The following is a 25,275-nucleotide window of genomic DNA, read 5'->3' on the forward strand; positions in this document are numbered from 1 at the left end:
CCAAGTTTGAGGCCAGTATCCCTTGTCAGAGCTCTAGGTACTGAACCCCTGTGCACAGCATCGACTTGCTATTGCAAAGGCTTGTTGGCTTCCTTCCTCCAAGATCTTCGGGCTCCAAGTAGCCCAAATCTCAGGAATTACCTGTGATCAAGATCTTCATCCTCACCACATTGCTTGCACCGTGAGCCTGCATTTTTAGTGAACTGCTTGAGGTCCTTTTGCGAATCCTCTACCTCTGGTCTGTGGGTCCTCGTGAGGGTCTTCTCTGATTTCAGTGGGCTACCCTGATTGCTCAGGGCCTGTTGTGACTCCCCTGCTTGTTGTAAGTCACCTGGACCTTGCTGGTCCTGACACTGCCCATTTTTCACTTTCCACATTGGGTGCTGTTGCTAAGGCTGGTTTGTGCTTCCGACGGACACGACCACTCAACTCCCAACATCTGACATGATACAGCTTGTGCAGAGCTCCTGGTCTTCCACAGCATTACCAGTAAGTATGGGCGTAAAATCCGTTCCGTTCGTGGAATTTGAGGATTTTTGGCAAATTCACATTCCGCGAATTGCGCGAATTTGCCCAAAAATCCGCAATTCGCAAGCTGGCGGATTTTTTTGCTTGGTCACGCATGAAAAATACAATATCGCACGCGTGGGGTTGACTTACCGTGATTCTAAGTTCGCCGAGTTGTTTTTCTCCCGGTTTGCGTGTGCTGCGCCATTTTGGATCTTGCTGCGTGATCGCGCAGGAGTTTTTCGACAGGGAGTACGTCATTGCGGCCCGCCATCTTGCACAGCGAGAGTTTGACAATGCGAGTACGTGATAAGGGCCCTCGATCACGCATCGCGGGACTAAAAAATTACACACACGTAGATGCGGCGCACAGCTTACTTCCGGCGGGAGATTTGAACAGCTCGCTTTTTTGTGCCAGGAGTCAATTTTTGGGGGGGAGGGAGGAAGGATGTGCCCCAGAGTCTCCAACTTCCTGTTCCTGTCCAGCAGGCTCCTCCCAGTGCTTTGTCCATGTCCTGGTCACTTTTCATTTGGATCTGGAGCTGGAAGGATTACTTTTTATGGCTGCTGCTGGATATTTGTATTTGAGGACTTTTTGGAATTTGGAGTTTGGATCACTTTTGGATTTGGGATTTTACAAGTAAGTTGGTGTTGTTTGTTTGGGGCATTGCAGTTGCTGCAACTACAATTTTAAAACTTTTTCACAACTTAAAAAAAAATATATTGTGGGTAGACACAGTATCCAGTAGGCCCAGGGTTAGTCATGGGTGCATTATACAACTGTTTCTGTGAGTTTGGTTGAACTTAAATCTCTTTTATGTCATGGAATTTTAGCTCACTGTTATATGTGATTTTTTTTTTATGTTGGGGTGCCTGTAAAGCCACACTAGCCAGTAGGCCCAGGGGTACTGAGTGGTGCATGGACCAAGTCTTTCTGTGGGGTGTCTTGAATTTAAACATCATTGAGGGCATGGATGGCATTGGATTGGGGTGATTTTTGTGTTTTTTTTACTTTTTGGGGTGTTTGTTGGGGCCTAGCCATGTGGGTGGGGGGCATTTTGAGGCCTGGTACAGGCAGGGCCTAGCCATGTGGTGGGAGTCAAGGCTCAAGGGGCCATTTTGAAGCCAGGCAGTGTGCTCAGGCCTACACCCAGTTTGCCTTGCTTTCATCCATTTTATGCCCAGGGGTAATCAGTGGTGCATGGACCAAGTCTTTCTGTCGGGTGTCTTCAATTTAAACATCATTGAGGGCATGGATGGCATTGGATTGGGGGTGATTTATGTGTGTTTTTTTACTTTTTGGGGTGTTGTTGGGGCCTGGCCATGTGGGTGGGGGCCATTTTGAGGCCTGGTACAGTCAGGGCCTGGCCATGTGGTGGGGGTCAAGGCTCAAGGGGCGGTTTTGAAGCCAGGCAGTGTGCTCAGGCCTGCACCCAGTTTGCCTTGCTTTCATCCATTATGCCCAGGGATACTCAGTGGTGCATGGACCAAGTCTTTCTGTGGGGTGTCTCTTCTATTAATGTAAAGATCCATTTTTTATTAGAATTGCAATTTTTATTTTGGGTCTTTCCGTTTTTGGGTGTGTTGTAAAAATAAATGCCTAGTTGCAAATATTAATTGAAGCACGACATATGCAACATTTATTTAACTGATGTTCCTCTGGCTTTCTTTGCTTTTAGGTGCACCCGAGAAGAACCACAAATCAGTCATCGTTCATCATCAGTGCCAGGAAGAAGTCCTGATGGGTGTGTGCAGCCCAACGTTACGTGACGTCACGTGTGGCCACAGACAACTCTGCAACTCGTGCAACTGCGGCCTGCTGTTCTGACATCTGAAGAAGATAGGCCCAAAGAAAGGTGGCCGGAGCTCCTCTACCAAGAAAGTTGCCAGTGCCACTGCCAGAAAGAAGGAGAAGAACAAGCAAGTGGTGCCACTTACCGAGGAGAGTGGTGTGCCTACAGACACTTTATTTTTTTTTTTTTTTTTCACACTACGCCTGTAGCAATGGGGTCCGCCAGGGACCAAGCTGGGAGCAGCACCTCCGCTTCATTGGGCTCAGTGCCACCACGTCAAGTTAGGTCCAAGTCCATGAGTGCTGCAGAGGCAGCCACTTTAATTGTTCAATCACCATCGACCAGTGATGTTGGCTCATCGCAAGAAAGTAGCATCCAATCAACGCAGGGTGTAACTCATTTGACGAGTGTTCAACAACCACAGCTGCAACAACAACCACAGGTGCAACTAGTACAAGTGCAAGGAGAGGCGCAAGGAGAGGCACAAGGAGAGGTGCAAGGAAAGGCGCAAGGAGAGGTGCAAGGAGAGGCGCAAGGTGAGGGGCAAGGAGAGGCGCATGGAGAGGCGCATGGAGAGGCGCTTGGAGAGGCGCATGGAGAGGCGCATGGAGAGGTGCATGGAGAGGCGCCTGGAGAGACGCGAGGAGAGGCGCAACTAGAGGCACATGAAGCGACACAACTGCCCACAATACTTGTTCCTCCAGAAGTAGGGGCACATCAGGAAATCGAGATTGAAGCAGAGGTATCATCCGAGAAAGCCACTCCTCCTGATGATGATCCATTGTCTTCCAGATCCCAAGCAAGAAAAAGGTCAAGGAGGGCTACTACAAGTTCTTCTTCAAGCCCCCTTCTTTCTGATGATCTTGATGTTGATTGGAACCCACCAATGCAGTCTGAGAGTGAGGCACACCATGAGCCGACAAAGGTAGCTAAACCTAAATGGAAGGTTCCCGCAAGGCTTCCACTTATGGGTGATGATGACGACGAACAAGAAGTGGTGTATTCTGCTGCTTATGAACAGTCTGATGACGATCCAGTCATCACAGTCATCACTCCAGGCCCAGTAGGCATGCAGCAGACAGACACTTTTACCCTATCTCGAAATGCTGCTGAGCGTGATGTGGGTGGCGTGGCACTGGTACCACCACCAATGCAGTTAACTACTACACAAACACGACCTACAACTTCCATATTTTCTCGTCAGAAGGGCCGGCAGGGACCTCCATTCAGCTCGACCTCCATTACCTCAAGTAGTGGTGCTGTAAGTGCACAACAGAGTCAAATTCAGCCACACCCATCCTCCACTTCATCTGGCATTGAAAGTAGCACCTCCACCACCAGCAAACATCTCCAGTCCCCAGTTTGGGACTTTTTTAGTGTTAGCAAAAAGGCGGAAAACATGGTTGTTTGTTCAATTTGTAAAACTGTAGTTAGTCGGGGTAAGCTTGGTACCAACTATGGTACCAGAGGCCAGAGAGGTCATCTCCAAAAACACCACACAATCATTTGGGAGGCGCACATGAGGAAGATCCAGGAATACACAAGTACAACAAATCCAAATGTATCCATTGAAATTGCATCTTATGATGACGAGGGGCTGATCGTGCAGGGGGGAAGTGAAGAAGCGACATACATTTTTTCTGGTGCACCAAGTACCCCTGGCAGCAGCACTGCAGTGGTAGCGCCCACACCCTCTACCCCAGCAACATGTATGAGGCACACTAAGAGTCTTGGAGAGACACCAATGCGAAAAAGTACATCTATGAGCCTAACTGGGTTGAAGAAGTCTGGATCATCATCATCACATATGAAAATGGTCCATACCACCATTAAAAGCATGTTTTGGTCGGAGGCGCCATTTTAACGCAACCACCCAACGGCTGTATAACGCAAAGCTGGCTAAAATGCTAGTGCTTGACATTCTTTCTTTTTCTTTTGTGGAAGGGGTGGGTTTCCTAGAATTTGTGGCAACAGTCTTCCCTAAATGGAAGGTTCCTAGCCGGTCCTATTTTGCCAGAGTTGCGGTTCCAGCACTACATGAAGATGTGCTAGAAGTGATTGGGTCAGCTTTGCAGAAGAGTGCTGTTCACACTATCCACCTGACAAGAGACATGTGGACCAGTTGCCAATCCGTGGATTACATGTGCATCACTGCACACTGGGTCTCTTTTGCAGGGGTTAGAGAAAAGATGTCTACAGGTGTTGACCATGCCACAATTTTTAAAGCGAGTTGGAAACATGCAACAGTAGCCATGTTTGCAATGGAGATATCTCATACTGCATTAAACATTTTGGATGAGTTTAAGAGTAAGGTCTCTAAAGGGCTGGTGCCAAGAAGTTGCATGATTGGTTATGTTTCCACGGATAATGGCATTAATATAGTTAAGGCCATGCATGATGGTTGCTACTTCAGAGTGCTGTGTTTGCCACACTGCATTAACATTGTTGTTCAAGATTTCTTGAAAAGAGAAAAGCCAGTCAGCAAGTTACTGACCAACTGCCGAAGAATCTGCACACATTTCAGCCATTCTTTTAAGGCCCGGAAGGAGATGAGGATCATTCAACGTAGCCGTGGAATGCCAGTCAAAGGACTTATCCAGGAGGTGGCAACACGTTGGAACTCAACCTTCTACATGCTTGAACGTCTGTTTGAGCAGTACAAAGTAATCAATGAGTATGTCAATAGCATTAACATACGGTCTGCTCCTATGAAAGACATGAGGCTAGAGCCGGAGGAATGGGACCTAGTTGAAAGCCTGACAGACATGCTTTGTCCTTTTGAGGTCTTCACCCGTGAAGTCAGCAGGGAGGACTGTAGTTTGGGCAAAGCTTGTTCATGCTAGAGCAACAACTGAAGGCGGTGTCTTCAACGTTCCAAGCTGATGTTCACAAACAAGACGCATATCGGTTGGCGGAGAGCTTATTAAGCCGCCTACTTGTCAATGAAAGGCTTAAAAAAATACATTCAGAACAACATTACATGTGTGCCACTATTCTGGATCCACGGTACAAAAAGGCACTGACCAGCAAAGTATTAATTCCTTTTGATGAAGAAGATGTTTCAAAGTACAAACATTGGCTAGCTGTGTCAGCCACTCGGTTCGAAAAAGAGCGGCAGGAAATTGAAGGAAACACCACAAGTACTACTGAAGCAGCAGGCCATCCGGCGTCAAGGTCCACTTCTGTGGCAGAAGGCACTCACTTTCCCTCACAGCCGTTACCGAGAGCAGCAACAGTATCCTCGTCATCATCACCCGCACCAGGCCCAGCCATAATATTGTCGGAAGCGGATTGGATAACTCGGCAAGGGTTTGCTCGCTCCAGTGTTGATGCAAAGGAAACACATGGAACGCAAAGTGGAGCACCACCCAGGGAGGCCATTGAGTGGATGGTGCAAGCCTATTTGGATGACCCAACAGAGGTCTACATTGATCGTGACCCATTGGTGTATTGGTATGGGAAAAGGCCTCACTGGCCACTGCTCAGCAGGCTGGCTATATATTATTTGTCTTGCCCACTCACAAGCGTGACTTCGGAACGAGTTTTCAGTGCTGCTGGTGCCATTGTCACTTCAAAAAGGTCCCGCCTCTCGGCCAAAAATGTGTAGAGGTTACCAAAGATCAAGATGTATCAGCACTTCATACCACCAGATTACAAAATCTGTGAATCCACGCAGGAAGAAGAGGACACCAACTTAGGTGACGGAAGCTCTTCTCTGTTAGCTGACCTACTCTATGTTCAATTCACAGAGTTTGAGGACGAGCTCTACTTCCCTGACAACGAGGCTTGACAAACTTACTTTTTGTTTTCTTCCGTCCTTTTTGACTTTTATTTCTGTGTGTCTTTCTTTGATTTGCAACTTTTATCACAACAAAACTTTAATTACAACAAATCCATCAGCAGCACGGTCTTCGTCTTATTTTCCATATTGAAGGTGCCACTGTCTGCATTCCTGAAGTTCACAACTCAGTCTGCTCCTCTATCCTCCTCCTCCAGACTCCCCCTATCCATTTCCCTCAAGGCAGATGGCTGGATTACGCAGAATCTAGAGTTCGTACACGAGTCCCCTCAAAAGAAGTGGGACTGGAATGACTCACTATGTTGACTGCACCTTCTGAAATTGACACGAGGGGCTGGCCTGTGGCCCTTCACTTAAGAATAAGATGATGACAAGTGGAACAGGTAATGAATGATGAGATGGCATGCAGTGGTGGACAACACTGGCTGTCTGGCTCTGATGAAAGCAGTTGTTGTTTGTTGTGCATGAAGTGAATCCTATCTATGTGTTCTGTTATGATTATTTAATCTTTTACACACTAAATGTAACTCAAGTGTACTCTGTTACCTTGTTTAATACAAATTGTACTTCTACTACAGGGGCCAGCCACTACGTTGGATTTTTCAATATGGAAAATTTCCTTGGACTCGGTGTGTAGACAACATTGAGTTTGCCAATAACATACCATAATGATGATGAGTCTTGATGAGTAAAGTTACATATTATCTTTATTCTTTCCACAGTCACTCATTGGGATGGATGGATCATCATCATTGTCGGTTTACGAAAGAAATTTGGCCGTTTCGTGAGTGGCAAACAACAACAGGTAAACAAGTATGTAAATGTAAATGTAGTATACTTGTAAAGCGCACAGCTGCCCCAGCAACGGGGCGTCCCGGCGCTGTATATCTCTGGGGAACCCGTCCTGGCTTTCCCTGTGGGATGGTCCCTTGCTGGGAGTCCCCAAGGTGGAGCCAGGCATCCCCGGAATTGGTGGGGCCGTTGTGGAGATTAGGCAAGCTAATGCCCAGAGTTGCCGAGTGGAACCCCTGATTAGAATAAGCACTGAAGCGAGAATTATCGAGTCCGCTGACCAAGGTCCACGACCCTGCCGCGTCGGGAATTGAACCCTGGTCCCAGGCTGACTTCTGCTCTCAGGCTTGCCGCCTCTAACCAGTGAGCCACACTACTCCACAAGTCAACAACAACCACAGCAGACCTACATGTCTGTCTAGTCGTGGTATGGGAGTGGTCGAGCCAGTGTAGTGTATGCCAGAGACCAGACAGCAGTTCATGTAAAATTGTGGCTATGTGGCTTGCTGCGTAAAATTAGATATGCTTTGTCTGTCTGTGTCAAAGAGGTATGCTACATCATCAGGGTGGTTCACTCAGTGGTGCCTGCCTTGACCGTCTGCATGGCCCTGGCCTGCTGTGTGCAATTAATATCCTTGAAAAGGAGACTTAGAGTACGCACTTATGCCTGTATGTAATACTGTTGCTTCTGAAAGTGTTATTTTTGCACTACACACCATACCTTATATTTTTTCTCAGTGCTGTTTTAATATCCCTTCCTGTTTTTCCATCAACAATTGCAGGCCGGCTTTTACCTTGTGCCATGGGAACAACATCAATCCGCAATTCCGCATCCGCCAGGCAGGCAGTGGACAGTGTGTCTGGTCACCAAGATTGATTGACGGAGCATCAGATGGAATGGAGGAGTACCACGAATAAGAGGAATGGCTGGATGCATTCAACTTCCCAAATTGAACAGGACAACAACAACATACAGTTACAGTATCCTTTCCTCTTCACTTCTCCTTATCTTTTAAATAACTTATTGTTGTGAACTTCTATGAGTGGGACTCTCTGCTTCAAATTCATCCCTACAGCTATTTCATAACTTTATTTGCTATTTTTAAAACTAATGTAATGTACTTCTAAGTCATTCTCTCTCTGAGTGAAATTGTGTAATTACAGCAGCCCTGTACTGTCTAATAGTTTATTACTACTTAGTAGGTTGTTGTTAGTACTACTTTTCAGTAATTGAACCATCCATTTAGCAAACAACTTCATGCATGCACTTCCTTTATGTAACTTAAAAGATTTATGAATATCTTCGTATCCAAAGATTTGTTTTTCTTCATTTGTTGTTTGTCCATGCTGTGTTTTTTTTTCCTCTCTCCACAAAACGTTCCCAAAAAAACCCATTCCCATGCAATTTTCAAACCCTAACCCTCTTCCCCCAGGCAGTGTAGTTTTCATTGAGGTGTGACTAAATGACAGTAATAATTCCACACACTTGCTGGGGAGGATAAAGTGCAAGCAACCCCCTCAATTCAATTTTAAGGCAGCTAGATGAATCGTAGGATATTGTAATTCTGCTTAAAACACCAATGAGTATTTTACTATTTTAAATCAATTCTGGATTTCATGCCCACCATCGATTGGATCCATTATCAACATCATCCTCCTACACGTCAAGACTTGTTACGCTGCTGTGTCATTGTTCTTGTTGTAGGCATAATCATCCATGCAATTTTTTTTCCTATACTTCTGCAGCATTGCTTAGGCTACAAATATACTGTTCCTTCTAATACTCCTCTCGGGCCACTCAATGTCTCTTTTTTTTCTTTGTTTTTCATATGCTGCTACTGCTAGTGTGGTACCACTCCTACTACCACCGGTACCACTCCTACTACCACCACAACAATGGAATTTGTGTCCTGGATGGATTTAATGGGCAAATTTTGCCATGCAGCCATCGCTGTGCCTAGCTCTATTCTCAAACACGAATCACAGGTAAGATAATCATTTTGGGGAGGTAGAATAATGGGCTAGGACTCGGAGGAGAGAAGAGACTGACAGTAGTTAACAGAGTTAGTGAATTCAATTGGCCTACTAGTACTTTACTAATTAAAGTACTAGTAGGCCAATTGAATTCACTAACTCTGTTAGTGGTACGTTTGTAAATTTTTGGATGTTTTAGATAATTCATGCTGGCGTACACTATGTGGAAGTATGTAAAATAAATAAATATATATTTACCCTAACAAAAATAAACTAGTCCAAAGACCCAAACCACCCCCTACCTAACCCCAACAATTGTCTATTTCAATGTCCCACAAAAAGTCCCTCAGAATCCCCAACTCCCAATTCCCACCCCCCAACAGTCTTTAAAAAAAGGGCAAGGGACACAGTCACTTCCGGCGGTGTCCTGTGGACAGGTGGTCCCGCAGCTCTTTGCGGAGGTCCCGAAGCTGGTGCTGCTGCTTCTCCACCGTGCGCTCCAGGTAGTCCACACGGCGGCGTAGCCGGCGCAGGCGTGCCATCCAGGCTCTGGGGGGGGCAGCTGCTGGTGTTGTTGCAGCTGAGGGGCGGCGGCGGGAGGCTGTCAGACCACGGCACGGTACTGGAGGCTGCTGGCTGGTGGACCAGGGGGGCACTGGAGGAAGATGCAGTTGTTGCCGCCTCCTCCTCCTGTTCCTGAGCCCACAGCCAGCGATATTCCGCACAAATGGCCTCCAGTTTCCGGGCCCTGGCCCGGGCAGCCATCTCCTTTTGGGTGAGCTTTTGTGGAGCATCTATATGAAGAAAGAAAGAAAAATACTGTAACCAATACTCTTTAACAATAACACAAAATAATTCAACAGAAAGTTGTCTCACAGTAACACTAGCAATTTGCAAGCACAGTATAACAATTTGGCATGTATCTTCCGCCGCCTTTGTAGGCCTGTAACATTAGTGGGAGTTTTAGGAATTCTACTGGCGGCACTATGGACTCACTACAGAGTCAGAGAATCAGAGAGTACACCAGTCTTCTTCTTTTTTTCTCTAGTTTTGCGAAAGAAATTACTTGTACGTGAACTTGTGGTAGCCGGCATAATGCCAGCTCAGTCAGCTTGCACCCAAGAAAAACAAACACAAGCCATGATGACGCAGACTTGCATTACTTCAAGCAGTACATGCAGGTGGGGATAGGGAAGCTCTTACTTTTCTATAGGGGTGGCGCTGGCCATACTCGGTTACATCAAGGGCTACTGCTCAATGTGATTTATATTTCACACTGCCCCCCCCGGGCCTTCAGTACTACTACAAAAGGAAAATGAAGATTAATCAATTCTGATCATGTATCCAGCCGATCATATGATCTTTGCTTATATGGTGGATGACTTCAGGTGCTTTGTTGTGATAGATTGAGTGAACAACAGCGATAGTCCACCCATGATTGACACAGCTGAAAGAAAATTATTAACATAGGGAGTCAGTGCAGTACCCATAATTGCCGGAGTCAAGGGACTTGACTTGATATATTTGTCAACTTTACAATACATACACAATATATGCTGTGCTTGCAAAGTAAACTACTGTACTGTTACTTTAGTCAAGGGAGAATTTCTGAACAATCACAACTTCTAGTATTTGGATTTCCTCTGCTTTGCTACTGTGGTACGGACATGCTGTTCAAACAAAGTAACACTCTTTCTCCACTGAGCGTCTGCTCTACATACACCTCTGCTATCTATGAGGAAGAAGATACCATTCAGGCTTCCAAAGTAAACGTCTATCATTCTTAATGTCTCGACTGTACCTGTTTTCATTTTATTTGGTAAACCACCGTCTTGACTTGCATTTCAGTTTCACCCAAATGATATATTGCAACGCACACCACCCAAGCATTTTCTGATTCACCCACACAGTCATATTTTCTTTCTCCTCCAACCATCCTTGCTTCAAACAGCCATGCATCTGGTTCCTTCCTATCAGCCACCTCTGCATGCATTCAGAAACACGTATCATTCTTTACAGTCATAAATGTTACGACTCGTCCTTCCTTACACCCTTCTTTCCTTTTTAGTTCATCACATCCCTCAAGTTCATCTGATCTGACTTGGCTTCACGATAAAAGTTTCACAGCTGAGTTAATGTCAAATAGAGGGGGCCATTGCTTACTCGAGAACTACCGTGCTAATGCTATGGCTAAGTCAAGGGTGACTGTCTTCTCCGTAATTGGCAAAAATGTAGTTCTAAATTAGTAACTGCTCATAACAGTACAGTGTACTTCTACTAGTACAGTACATCATACACCCCTTTGCGAGCCTACTCTAAAATGTCAATCAGTAAGGAGTATAATAACTTACCACCGTCCGCCGCTGCTGAGCCACCCCCCGCAGCAGCTCCTCCTGGTGGCATTTGTGGCGCCGCCACATCCGCCCCAGGAGTGGACCCCTCCGCGCTGCTGGCCCCGGCACTGGTGGTGGGAAGTGCCGCATCCGATGCTGTGATAACGCCTAAAAGAAACATGTCATATTTTTAGATGCCATACACCAGCCCCTATTTCGTCTTGTAATGGAAGGGAAAATGATAATACATTAACAATTTTTAATTATTGGAACTGAAAAAAAGTCACGGTTTTGGGGAGAGTGTTAACTTATATGGTTAGCCATAACATGCAACACTTGTTGGCACTACTGATGAATGCTTGCTTTTTAACGTGCAGCATTTTTCTAATTACAGACAGAACCAGCTACTCCTCATCATCACCACCAGGAGGACTTGAAGTTCCAATAAGGTGAGGGCTCCCGTGTCCCGCACAGTTACTATTAATAATCAGGGGCCAGATGTAGGTGGCCAATTACCGGTCGGTAACGGCCGAATTCGGCCGTTACCGACCGGTAATTGGATTTTGAGATGTAGGGCCAGTCATTTTACAGAATCGGTAAATTTACCGATCGGTAAATGTACTGATTCTGTAAAATACCGAATCGGTATTTTTACCGATTCGGTAAATTTGATATGTAGGTGGGACTCTACTGAGTCCCACAAGCCTTACTGAATCGGTATTTTACCATCAAATTCAATTTGATGGTAAAATACCGATTCCGGTGTGCATGCACGTGTGCATGCACACCTGTGCCATATGACAGGCAGACCTGCCCTTAGGGCATGTATGCCTGCCACATGGCACCCGACCCTGTTTTGCGTGTGCTAGAGGGTGTCAAAGTGACACCCCCTGCACCCTTGTGAAATTCGGTATTTACCGATTTGGTAAATACCGAATCGGTAATGCCCATTCATTCCTATGGGCTTCAAAGCCCATAGGAATAAATGGGCATTACCGGTCGGTATTTACCGAATCGGTAAATACCGAATATTACCGATTCGGTAAATGCACATCTGGATTTACCTACATCTCCCTCTTTCTATTTTACGATTCATAAATACCGAATCGGTAAAATTCGGTATTTATGAGTCGGTAAAATAGATTTACCTACATCTGGCCCCAGATGTGTTAAGTTGAAGTATATACTAGGGAAGGATGTTTAAACTTTATCTTCATCTATCACCACTGCTCACAGGGAATATTGCGCTATTAAAAATAAAGAAATTGTTTTTTTATTTCTTATTTGAAAATAAAACTTTAAAACTAAAAAACAGTGTGTGTTTTTGGTTCACGAGTGAGTGAGCGGAAGAGTTTGCATTTGCACTACTGCACTTTGCAAGCATGCTTCCTTGACTCTGATAGGTCGGGGCTCGGTAGTCTTCTTCTGTTCTTCTGGGTCGTATAATCATTGGTCAGACACACTAGATAGTCGGTCAGGGGATTGGGGGTTCAACTTCTGTTCTGACTGAGTCATGTGGAAAGTCGAACTGCACCTATCATCAACAATGTCCTATTTCTCTTGTCCATACTTCTGTATGTGCAGAATAGTCCCTGAAACACTAGCGGTATGGTATGTGCTACTATCAAATCAAAAAGCCAACTACTAGCTTATTCTTGGTGGCCATTTACATTTAGTTGTTGGAAATTGTCAAAGCACTAACATTAAGAAGACTGGAATAGACAGCAAGGGCAACCCAGAGGACTGCACTCAGTGGCTCTAGAGCTATTGCTGGATCAGAGTTTTTTTAACACCGTTTGCCGACTGGGCAAGCTTAGCTACCTACACAGACCGACTCATAATAAAAATAGTAAATAGTAGTAGCACAGAGTGATGATAGAGGCAGGATAAGAATGTAGAAACAGTCTACAAGAAGATCAAAGACTATTTTGTAAAAAATAGAATTAGGAAACAGTTTGGAATGAATAGGAGCTGTAAAAGTTAGGAAAGTATAATTATTAATATTAACAACAGAACAACTTACTGGGGTCAGCAGAAGAGCCTGCAGAGGACCGATCCTGCCCACCTTGTTCCGCCGGAGTCTCGGGTGTGGTCTTCCCATGGGAGGTGCTGATGATCATGAAATAAACACAAACATGGATGATTGTTTTTTTTAAATATTTGATTCCTTTGACCACAATCTAAAATTACCTCAGGGAAACAAATTACCAACAATTGCACTACATGTATTGATTGACCTATCTGATCTGGTCAACTAGGATAGATAGTACAGTATTGCTGGATTTGCAGACCGTCAACTTGGAAAGTTATGTAAATCCCTAACTAAACCAACAACAAAAAGGTTCTATTACGACTGCCTGCACTCAGCATCAAGCGACGTGACAGACACAGTCCGTCATCATGATTGCAGACCACTAAAAAATGTCCTACTACTAAATAACAAGTCATAATATACTCAACCACTATCTCTTCTTAGTGGCAGCAGGAGTACAAATGAAGGACTAGACTTGAGTCTGTAGTCTCTCTAGCATTACGCAGTTCTGCTCAAATGAGCACAAAGGTGCAAACAAGTAAGCATTGGAGCAACCCCACTGAGTAGGCGAGCACCTGCAATCACAGAAGCTATTTAAACATTAGTTTATCTGCAATGTAATCAAATCTGCAGCATTCTTGCTCTTCGGGGAAACATATATTAGCAATATAACACAGAGCAGAAGAAAACAAAGTAGTTATTAAATAGCTACTTACCAAGGCCAGGGATCTCCACTCCTAGCAGGTGGAGCAGGTCCTGCTCCCGGTCAAGTAGGTCAGCCCACCGGTGCGTCGCCTGATGGTAGGTGCGCCGGACCCCTGACTCCCTACGTGTGGCCCAGCACACCTTATCCCACAGTTGGCAACGCTCCCGGAGGCCATACCCTGCCCCCTGCTGCCACGGTCTTGGGGAACATCAGTGCGGCCACCTCCACCGCGCTGAAGATCTCCCTGGTTACTACTTGCTCCCCCCTTAATCGCCCGCAAGGGAGCCGCGTAGAGGGGTGCGGGACCCTTCCCCTCCTTCTTCCCGGCTCCCTTTGCCATGGTCCTGGACAGGAATGGAAAAATAATAGAAAGAGAATAGAGAAAACTTTCCAATACCACTTCATACCTATGCACCCAGCTTCCCTAGTGTAGGTATCCTGGTTAATAGGGTTTCCAAGGGTGGGTGGGGTGACTCTCTAGCCTTCTCTCTTTTATGGGGGTTTCTTCAGGGTTTACTGGGAAGGGTCCTTCTTCTTAATATTTGCAACAGCGATGTACCTATTGACTTGTATTGAGCCCGCGGTTGTGGTCCCACTCTGCACAAGGCCTCCGTGGGGTTCCTGTTTACTTACCCCGAGTGGTACTTTTGATCCCAGCACTTCTATGTCTTCTGGGCATAGTCTTAACTTGAGTCGTGGTTCGCATATACATATTTTAGTGTATGGTTTGGTCTCCCCCTGGCAACCACTGTGTATTTGGGTTACTTACCTGTTTTTATTGCTAAGTATTGTGTGCATTGTGTATATATCCGGGCAGGAGATATTTGTATTTATTAGTGAATGTCATATAATAAATACATATTTTTATAAACACACTGTGTGGTTCTTTTTCACTCAGTCTATTCCTATAAGATTATGTTCTGGTAAAACAAGCTGCTTTACACTCCTTCTGGACTAAGCCTGAAGACTGCTCTCCACAGCTACAACTTAGAGAGCTTTCTAACTTTGTCCAAGACCACTAAAACCACCATAACAGTTGTCTGGATTAGGGCAGGGTGCCCACTTACATAAGTATGCACCATATTCTAAGCCAGCTTCTCACAACTGTACTGAGGGACTTACAGGTAAATTAAATGTGTCAATTTTGGATACCTATCAAATGATGTCTTGGGGGAAAAGCTCAAGTACTTTAGCATTGGTTGGCAGTGGTAATGGGCTCAGAGTCCTAAGGTAAACAAAAAGAACCAGCAAAAATACGAGGCAAGTAGGCATAAAGTTTGCAGTAGACCACTCTAAGGATGTCAGGTCCAATAGCCCCATTAATGCTTACTCTCACTAATCCATGCCAGAATATCACAGAGTATACCTTTAGTTCCCTCACCCACTAAGTCTAAAACATTTCCCTATTGCTACATATGTTGGAGTGGGAGTAGGTATTTTGACCCTTTGAAGTATTCTGTTTTTTTACTAGATTTTTTTAATAGTTACTTTTTATTTTTTTATGATTTTATTTATTAATTTATGTATACAGTATTTAATTTTAGTGTTTGTACTCCTAATTATTTTTATCATTTATATTTAAATGATCATTTTATTTTTTGCCATTATTATATACTTTAATATATAATGTTAGTTAATACGTTTTTATATATGTTTCTATCATAAATGTATTCTTTTTAAATTGTAATATCATAAGCTTGAACCTACTTTTTAAAGTCCATATAGTGTATAATGGTTAAAATTTGATATACTCACCTATTTTTTGATGCTGTGGTTGTTTGTATTTTTGTTGTTAGTATTTCTGACTTTACATACAAAGTATTTAAATTATGTAAGTTAGCATTTGTGGCCTTGATGTTTGTGTCCTCAACTTTTTGGGCAATATTTTTGTTGCCGACCAATTCATTTTTTGTTTGATATTTCATCATGCAGCCCTATTCTACAGCCAGATTGATGTCAGTCTAAGAAACTCTGGGCCCGATTCACAATGGGCCTCCGAACTTGTGGGAGTGGCCCCGCAGTTGTGGTGGGGGGCACAGTTGTAGCGGGACCTCCACATTGCAGTTTGTCATTTCAGAGGTCCCACTATAATTGCAGGCCCCCGCCATAACTACAGGGCTCACCACAAGTACTGAGGCCCTTTGTGAATAAGTCCCTAACCGTTTTGAGGTTTTAGATAAGATAAAAAAGGCAGAGGAATGTCTTACCAGTTCTCCATGTGAAAGAATTAATAACAATGTCTTGCTTTCATTCTTTAGTGCATGGTTGGCTGTTCAGTGTTTAGTTTTATGTTTAATTACAATAATTTATGCATCACGGGTGATGTTTTAATGTTTTCTGAAAATCATCAAAGCCTACTCAAACACCTGCAGACCTGCTAACTCACACAAACACACCCATACAACAGATGTAGACAATGAAACAAACACATCCACATGCACACACACACACACATATTTGTATTACTAAGCCTAACATAGTACCTACAACAGCATAAGCTATCCATGGTTAATAATAGTAAATCCAAGTATGTTCACTCATACACAAACCGATTTAAGAACTTGTGAAACTCAGTTCCTTCTTGAGGTCTTCATGTGCAATGCATTTGCAGGGATGGTATACAGGCATACACATTGTGCAATGACTTTAGTGGTGAGCAAAGCTTTTGGGTAGGGGTGGGTGGAACTCACGGAGTTTCACTCCATGAAATTCCATGGAGTTACATAAAATCTCTGAGTGATTCCCCAGAGTTCCGCGAGCGGGCAGAATTCGGTAGATCACGCTGCTCGTGCTGATTTTAGTGCCAGGAGCTTGTGTCACTCTACAAAATCAGCCCAAACTGCACCACATGGCGTGCCAAAGGGCACTGCTTCTCTGCTGCCACTCAAGTATATTTTCTCACTGCGAACAGTAACAACTTCCCAAGACTGCTGTGCTGAGAAAATCTCGCTGGGTGCTGTTCTATTGCCTGAAAATGTTGGCATGCGATGCCAATTCTTGCTCACCAACTTAATTTTAGCAAGCTGTGCATAATAAAAAACTCCCACGCGTGGCGGTTGGTGGAGTATCAGTGTTACAAGCAGAACGCAGAGAGGACAAAACTCTCCGAACTGCCAGCAGAGCAGAATATTTCACCCACAGAGCAGAATGTTTCACCCACAGCTACTTTAGGGCCCTTGAATGTACTGATATTTACATTACCTATATCACAACATGCTGCACCAATGTAGGTGGGCACGAGGAGTTATTTATATTTCAAAGGGGATGGGTGATATCATATCTGGGTTGTAGTGCATTGGGGTCACCTCAAGTGCTCAAGGTCCACCTGGGTGATGCAATACCCCAGGGGCAGAACGTTTGGGGAAACCACTTATGAACCAGGGTATGTTGGGAGATGTCATTTCTGGGGAGGGACTTCCAGGTCAGGCTCGGGACTGCCATTATTTTCTTGTTAAGTGACTTATGACCTCACTTCTTGAACCTAGAGCCCCCAAGGGCCATGCTATTTTCGGGGCAGGCTATCAATTCTAGGTTATTGGATCATGTGACAATGTCATTCATTGCTAATGTCAATTACTGGCTCCATTGTCATGAATTAATGCAACTGCTTGGTAGAGACTTCTGGGATGTGGCCACCTGTCACTTGATGCAACCCATGCCCTCCTTTGGGTTTAGTGGATGATATCCCTTTTTATTATTCTTGCGTTTTAATATCTTTTTGAACCCTAACTGATCTAACAAAATGAAGGTTTAAGGAACAAGATCCCCCCCATAGATTAGTTCTAAATAACCCTTGATTTTCAATTTAACAAATGGAGCATGATTAATTCACATTCATTTCATAGGGTCTCTCTGGAAATAGCGCATGCCATTTTGGTTGACTCACCAGTAAGTTCCAGCTGTGTCCGATACCCTGTGTGATCTTCAACAATTTACTCTGTTGATCTAGGATGACCAGGGATATAATAGAAGTGGTGTAACCCTTGGGACAGGTTTGCTATGTATAATTTATATTGTCAGTCGTGTGTGACTTAACAGCTGCCTCTTCTGCTTACTATGAGAAAGGGTCCAATTGCTCTGTTCTTTCCTGGTGTCTGAGATCTGTAATGTCTGTGTTAACTGAGAGAAAGCTTAGCCTAAATTGGTAATGTATTTAGAAAGAGAAATTGGCAGGTAGCTGAGTTTTTCACCTGGTTATTCTGTGCAACATGGGGATCTCTGTTGACTAAAGCCGTCTTTAAATTTCAATGCTAAATCATACATGTGCTACATAGCAGCAAGTTACATTTCACAATTCTCAAGTGCATTTTTGGACACAGACGTACATTTATGAACAGTGATCCTTTTTTATGGAGTAACACCCCTTCTAGTTTAGGGATAGGAATCAATGACACCCAGATTTGTTTGTGGTGTAGGGGAAGAGCTTTCTCCTTAAAGAAAATATATTTCCCTTGGATAAGAAAAAAATATAAAAATGTACTTTTGCATAGTTGGCTAGGCTTTGGAGAGTGTAGTATTGTACACCATTGAGAACTTTTAAAGGGGTAATATGCATAAAGAAAAATTCAAAGGTAAAATAGAGGGCCAAGAAACCAGATCAGCTTTCCAGAAGCACAATTACGACTGTTTGTATGAGTATCAATCAATCAATCAGGGGCTTATAAAGCATGGCTACTCACCTGTGAGGGTCTCAAGGTGTTGGGGGAGAAGGGGGGCTCCTGGTGCCTCTGGGTGGAAGGTCATTTGAAGAGCCAGATCTTGAGGTCCTTCTTAAATTGCCTTAGGTGAAGGGGCAGGGAGTTTCAGGTCTTGGAGGAGAGGTAGAAGAATGATTGCCTCCAGTTATGGTCTAGTGGATCCTGGGGATGGAGGCTAGGGCGAATTGGGTGGAATAGAGTTGTCTGGCTTGTTAAGGTATGCCGGTCCCTTGTTGTGGAAAGCTTTGTAGGCATGTGTGAGGAGCTTGAAGGTGATTCTCTTGTTGACTGGGAGCTAGTGGGGTTGTTGGAGGTGTTGCATGACATGGGTGAGGTGGAGAATATCGAGGACCAGTATGTCTGCAGCGTTCTGAACTTTCTGTAGTTTCTTCAGCTGTTTCTGGGTGACGCCAGCATAGACTGCATTGCCTTTAGTTGAGTCTGCTGATGATGAATGCATGGGTGACCGTCTTTCTGGTTTCTGTGTGGGTCCATCTGATTGTCTTTCAAAACAGGCTGAGGAAACTGCATTGATTTGGCAGTTCATTATGAGCAATGAACCCAATATGATGCCTAGGTTGAATGCATGGTCTGTTGGGGTGGGAGGGGGTCATTAAGCGGCTGGCCACCAAGAGTCGTCCCAGGTAGATGGGCTACATCTCAGTATGAGTACTTTGCTCTTGTCAGAGTTGAGCTTGAGACAGTTGTCTTTCAACAAGAGAAACTCTGTCACTCAAAATACTAAAGATCAATTGATTACACAGTTCTGTCCAACCTAGCAAAATAGAACAGAAGAAATCCTCTTGACACAGCAAACACAGGACTTTACATTTATCAAGACATTCATTAATTTTTTTGATAAATATCAGTGTAACAACTAGAAATTGCTAGGACTTGGGCGCTTTAGTCTGGATAACACAGTCAACCCTCTTTACAATGATGGAGATAGTGACCCAGTCCTGGTTGCAAAGAACGTTAAACAGCCAACACACGTTTCGTCACCACCCAGACTTTCTCAAGGCATTGCAAATACAAATACTAATACTATCACTCCATTATTTATTGAACTAGGTAGGAACTTTTTTCACCAGCATTCCATGTGACACTGCATTCCATGTTTACTAAAAATCTGGAGTCATGTTTCCACCACTATCTCAGATGCTTGGTGATAACATTCTTTTCACATATACCTGTCACTACATCTAACATTGAATGTTTAAAGCCTGGGGTGTTTGTCAATTCACTTACAATCAATACTGATTCACTTGAAAAGGGGGGCTGATGTATCAAAGGATTTCACCCATTATCTGTCTGTGGGTAAATGTGATGATACATGTTAGGAAAGATTCTTATGGAACCAGCCATTTCACCTATCGGTAAAATCAAATGTATCCAAAATATCAAATATGATTTTGATATTTCCAGAATCTCTACAGTTTATAAAATAACTAAATAAGACCTAAAACATGCATCTAAACACTGCATCTTTAGACTCGTATTTGAGATTTATATGTCTATTTATTTTGTAGAAAGTATAGACGAAGATGATTTAACAATGCATCTAAGGGCCTATGATAAGTCCCTTGTTGCTTAGCCAACCTCTCGTAAAAGCAGTCAACAACCTTAATTCCACTGTGGAAGTTAGTTCTGGCAGTTGTGGGTTCATTTTTGAGGGAGAGGATCAGCTGGGTGTCGTCCGCGTAGGAGACGATGTTGAGTCTGTGGCTTCTGATGATGGCTTCGAGGGGGGGCATGTAGATGTTGAAGTGGATAGGACTCAGGGAGGAACAATGGGGTACTCTGCAGCTGATCTCTGCAGGTTCTGAGGGGAACAATGGTAGTCTAACTCACTGAGTCTGGCTGGCGAGGAAGGAGTGGATCCAGTCCAGTACCTTGTTGCAAATGCCGGTGTCGTGGGATCTTATGATTAGGGTGCAGTGGGCGACGGTGTCGAAGGCACCCAAGAGGTCCAGCAGCACAAGGGCAGCTGTCTCATCCTGTCGAGGAGGGACCAGATGTCATCAGTGGTGGTGAGGAGTGAGATATGTGGTTGTTTCAGAAGCCTGATTGGGAGGTGTCCAGGAAGTGGTTCACTTCTATGAATTCTAGGAGTTGGGCGTTGATGGTCTTCTTGATGATCTTAGCTGGAAAGGGAAGGAGGGCGATGGGCCTGAAGTTCTTTGGTTCTGTCGGGTATGAGGTCCGCTTCTTCAGCAGGGGATTGATCTCAGAATCTTTCCAGTCATGGGGGAAGGTGGCAGTTTCAATGGAACAGTTATGGTGTGGAAAAGTTGGGGGGCCATGGCGACTCTCTGGAAGATGAGATATGGGCAGGGATCTGATGGGCTCCTGAGTGGATGCTATATATGGTCTTGAGTATGTCCTCTGTTGCGAGCGCAGTCCAGCAGAGCACGGTCTGTTGGGGTGCAGCGTGGTTGAGTACGGTTTGAGGAAAAATGGTAGGGTCTAGGGTGTCAAAGCTGTCATAGATCTCCCTGATCTTGTGGTCGAGGAAGGTGCTGAGTTTGTTGAAGAGATCTTGGGACGGCAGGATGTCTGTGGTGTCGCTGTTGGGCCTGTTGATCTCCTTGATGATGGTGAAGAGTTCTTTGCCATTGTGCGTGTTGGTGCTTATTCTGTCTTGGAGGGCCACTTTCTTTGTGGATTTAAGGAGGAGGTGGTGTGCGTTGATAGCAGAACTGAAGGTAGTGTGGGTTTCTGGGATTCTGTGGTTCCTCTGTCTCTTCTTGAGTCATCTGCAGGTGCATCTGGACTTGTGGAGGGTGGAAGTGAACCAGCTAGCTTTCTTGGAGTGTTGCTGCCTGGGCTTTCCTTGTGGGCTGCCAGAGTACATTAGTAAATATTTTAGGATGTCCAAATACTGTTTTACACTGTTCTTAGTTAATTGAACACCCAGGGCCTATTTCACAAAGGTAGCTTAAACCTTTGAGCAAATTTACACTTTTGAGTGACAGTGGCCCATCCGCAAACTCTAAAACCAGGCCAATAGTTAGAATGACTTATGTCACACACATTAGTGAAACTGGTTTGCTCATTAAAACATGTATTGATTTGTATCAGGACTTTGTTCAAACCTTTAAAAAATGTGCTCTATAAAGGATTGCAAGGTCATAATTCTCCCGAAAACATGAGCCATCACTGGACATCCTCAATCGCAGGACTTTAGCAGAGGCGCAGTAATACCAAGTGTGACCTAGCTTCTTTAACTATGAAGATCGCATTAATTAAAATAATAGGGCTGAGGCTATTAGAGAGTCAATGGAAACTTTTACAAACAGTCACAAGTAAAAGTATCATAAACAGGTGGAAATCAGGGCACCACAGTAATGTAGAAGGTAGAATAGAACAGGTTCTCTCTTTACATGCACTGCTTGCTTTTTCCCCAAGAAAGTAATCAGCAGGTCAGCAAAGAAATATCTTATTCTGAGGAAGGAAAAACCTTTTTCCAGCTTATCCTTTTTTGCAAACACGGTTTCACAATTGCAGCATATACTTTAATTTCTTCTGGTCAGCTAAGGACATTTATATATTTTTGTATTTCAGGTCTGTACTAGAGACAGCTCTAGCTATCTCTCCAGCCTCATATGAAAAAAAATGCCTAAAAGAGTATACATATAAACCTATATAAGGGCTTTATGTCAGCCCTTTTCATTTATTGGTATATTCAAATGTCACTCTCAGTTTGCCTTGACCCACCAAAGCATACAGCATGGGGCAATGGGTCAACTCATTTCACCTACTAACTGTCTTGCATTGTGATGGACAGCATTTTGCCTGACCACATGTGCATAGCCGACCAAAAAGAGAAGTCCTTTTGATTGCTATGTGTATGTTGATAAACAATTTTAAAAATGCCATGCTCTCCAAGGCTAGAAAAATAGCTTTGCCAAAGTTCCTTAATCTTTACACAGTTTATAAAATTTAAAGCCACTCAGGTTTTAAAAAAAAGACCCACTGTAGGAGAGCTTTGTGGCATAAGGAAATTAATCCTGCTTCCATTAACGTCCCGTAAAGGCATCAAAGGGCTGACAGGCACTTGACAGCCATTTCTCATCTTGTGCTAATCCCATTTGCAAGCACACTATATGATACGCTTTCAACTGCTAGTATGTATAAGCCTTTAATAAATAAGTATAATACATTCAAATATCCTGCGTTGAGCCCCAGCCTCATGGTAAAGTCCAAAGTTCCCTCCCCCCACCCCCTCCCAGGTAAGGGTGATAAGCCAGAGCCCTACGCCACACATTCTTTGACCCCCTCCACCAAATCCACACATACCCACCACACCAACCCTTGACCACTTCAAATACACCTCATACATTAGTGCACAGGAGTGCTGCATGCTCAGTGCATGATTCTCTGCTGTCCATGGGACATTCTGCAGCAGGAAATCTTCACTGCCTCAGGGTTGGGTCCTTAAAATTTCCCATTGGATAAAGTATAAAGGTCCCGAGTGTGGTTGGCTTTGAGGGAAAAGCAAATACAACACCCAGCAGTACTTGCATTTCTTATTGAATGTAGTTGTGTAGGTGCATTTAAAACAGCTGGTACCATATTCTAGTAAGTGGCAGAAGCACCATGATGCATCTATTGAGAGGAAAAATGTTACCTAATGTCGCTGTATTCAGACAAAAGCCCCTCTCACGTGCCCAAAGGTAGACATTCAACCCACCATAGGTAGGTAACTTCCCACGCAAAATCAACAGTTGATGGACAGAATGCAGAACAATGTCATACATTCACCCCAGTACAGAGATCTGGGCCTAAATCCATAGTTTTTTTTGCCCATCATGCCATTCCAGTTTGAACCCAGCCATATGCAAATCAGTCTTGCCCCTGTGCCCCATGGGAACAGTCCTGCTCAAACTGCCAAGCCAGGTCCTCCCTGGACTGGAAACAAGCATCCTAGGACCGGTTTTGGGCTTTCAGCCCTCACTAGCCAAGATAGCTTGTGGACTGGAAACAAGCATCCTAGGACCGGTTTTGGCCTTTCAGCCCTCACCAGCCAGGATAACTTGATTCCAGCAGCATGGAGAGCACGCTTGATTCAAGCGGCATGGAGAGCATGGGACTCACGTCTGAGCATACCCGTCCCACTCGGGGTGACAAATGCAAAACCAACAGTTGATGGACAGAATGCAGAACAATGTCATACATTCACCTCAGTACAGAAATCTGGGCCTAAATCCATCGTTGTTTGCTCACCATGCCATTCCGGTTTGAACCCAGCTACATGCAAATTAGTCTTGACCCTGTGCCCCATGGGAACAGTCCAGCCCGAACTGCCAAGCCAGGTCCTCCCTGGACTGGAAACAAGCATCCTAGGACTGGTTTCATACTTTCAGTGGCAGGGAGAGCACGAGACTCACGTCTGAGCATACCAGTCCTACATGGGGTGACAAATGCAAAAAAACAGTTGATGGACAGAATGCAGAACAATGCCAAGGTCATACATTCACGCCAGTACAGAGATCTGGGCCTAAATCCATCAATGGAGTAAACCCAGATCTGTGACTGGGGGTGAATGTTTTGCCAATGTGCAACATTCCGTCCATCACCTTGTGTGTTTTGCTGTTCGCCCTATTTGGGAAGGGTATGCCCAGACGTGGGTCCCGTGCTCACCACGCCACTGGAGTCAAGCTATCCTGGCTGATGACGGCTGATAGCCAGAAACCGGTCCTAGGATGCTTGATTCCGGTCAAGGGAAGACATGGCTTTTCGGGCTGGACTGTTCCCATGAGGCACAGGGTCAAGATTGATTTGCATATGCCATGTCTGAACTGGGGTGGCTTGGTGAGCAAAATAACGATGGATTAAACCCAGATCTGTGACTGGGGGTGAATTTTTTGCCAATGTGCAACATTCCGTCCATCACCTGGTGCGTTTTGCAGGTAACTCCCCACGTCAAAGGCCGGAACCCTGCACATGCCATGCCAACTGTTTCTACGTAGCTTCTCTAGCAATTGATTCATCCTGTTTGACTCTCACCGCCCCTTAACTTCCCAATTCTCCCTTAAGCTCCCCTGAAGTCCTAAGCGTTTTTAGATTCCAGATATCCATAACTTATACTGTGGCACTGCGGCGTCCGCTCTAAACTTCCTCACACACATTTGTTCTCTTTCAACGAATCACATTCCATTGAAAGTAAATGTTCCTTTGGGACTTATTTACAAGCCTCTTGCACTACCGGTGCGACACTTTTTCTATAGGAAAAAGTGACGCCCCTTCGGCGCAAGGGGCTTGTGAATAAACGTTTCAGAAATACGCAAGCAAACAATGATGTGGATAGATAAGTAGACCCGGGCTTATTGCTCTGGCCAGGACAGCAGCAGGTCATGCACTTGGCAGAATGTTTATATATCAATTGTACCCGAATTCTTCTTCTGTTTTTCTTTAGACGAAGGGGTAAAGAAAATAGAACTGCTCCACAGTTACCCTTAATCCTCAGCATGAAAAAGATATATCGCTGAAATACTAGTTAAACTAAATGCAGCATTGCTGCCTGGTGTTCAGAGAACCACATTTTCATGTCATCCAAAGCATTGTGATATACAAAAACCCAGGCTTTTCATGCAGCCGACGTTGTATTGTCCAAATGAAATTTTATAAATGAAAGCTCTT

Source organism: Lissotriton helveticus, chromosome 1_2, assembly GCF_964261635.1.
Source record: "Lissotriton helveticus chromosome 1_2, aLisHel1.1, whole genome shotgun sequence".
Taxonomy (NCBI): Eukaryota; Metazoa; Chordata; class Amphibia; order Caudata; family Salamandridae; genus Lissotriton; species Lissotriton helveticus.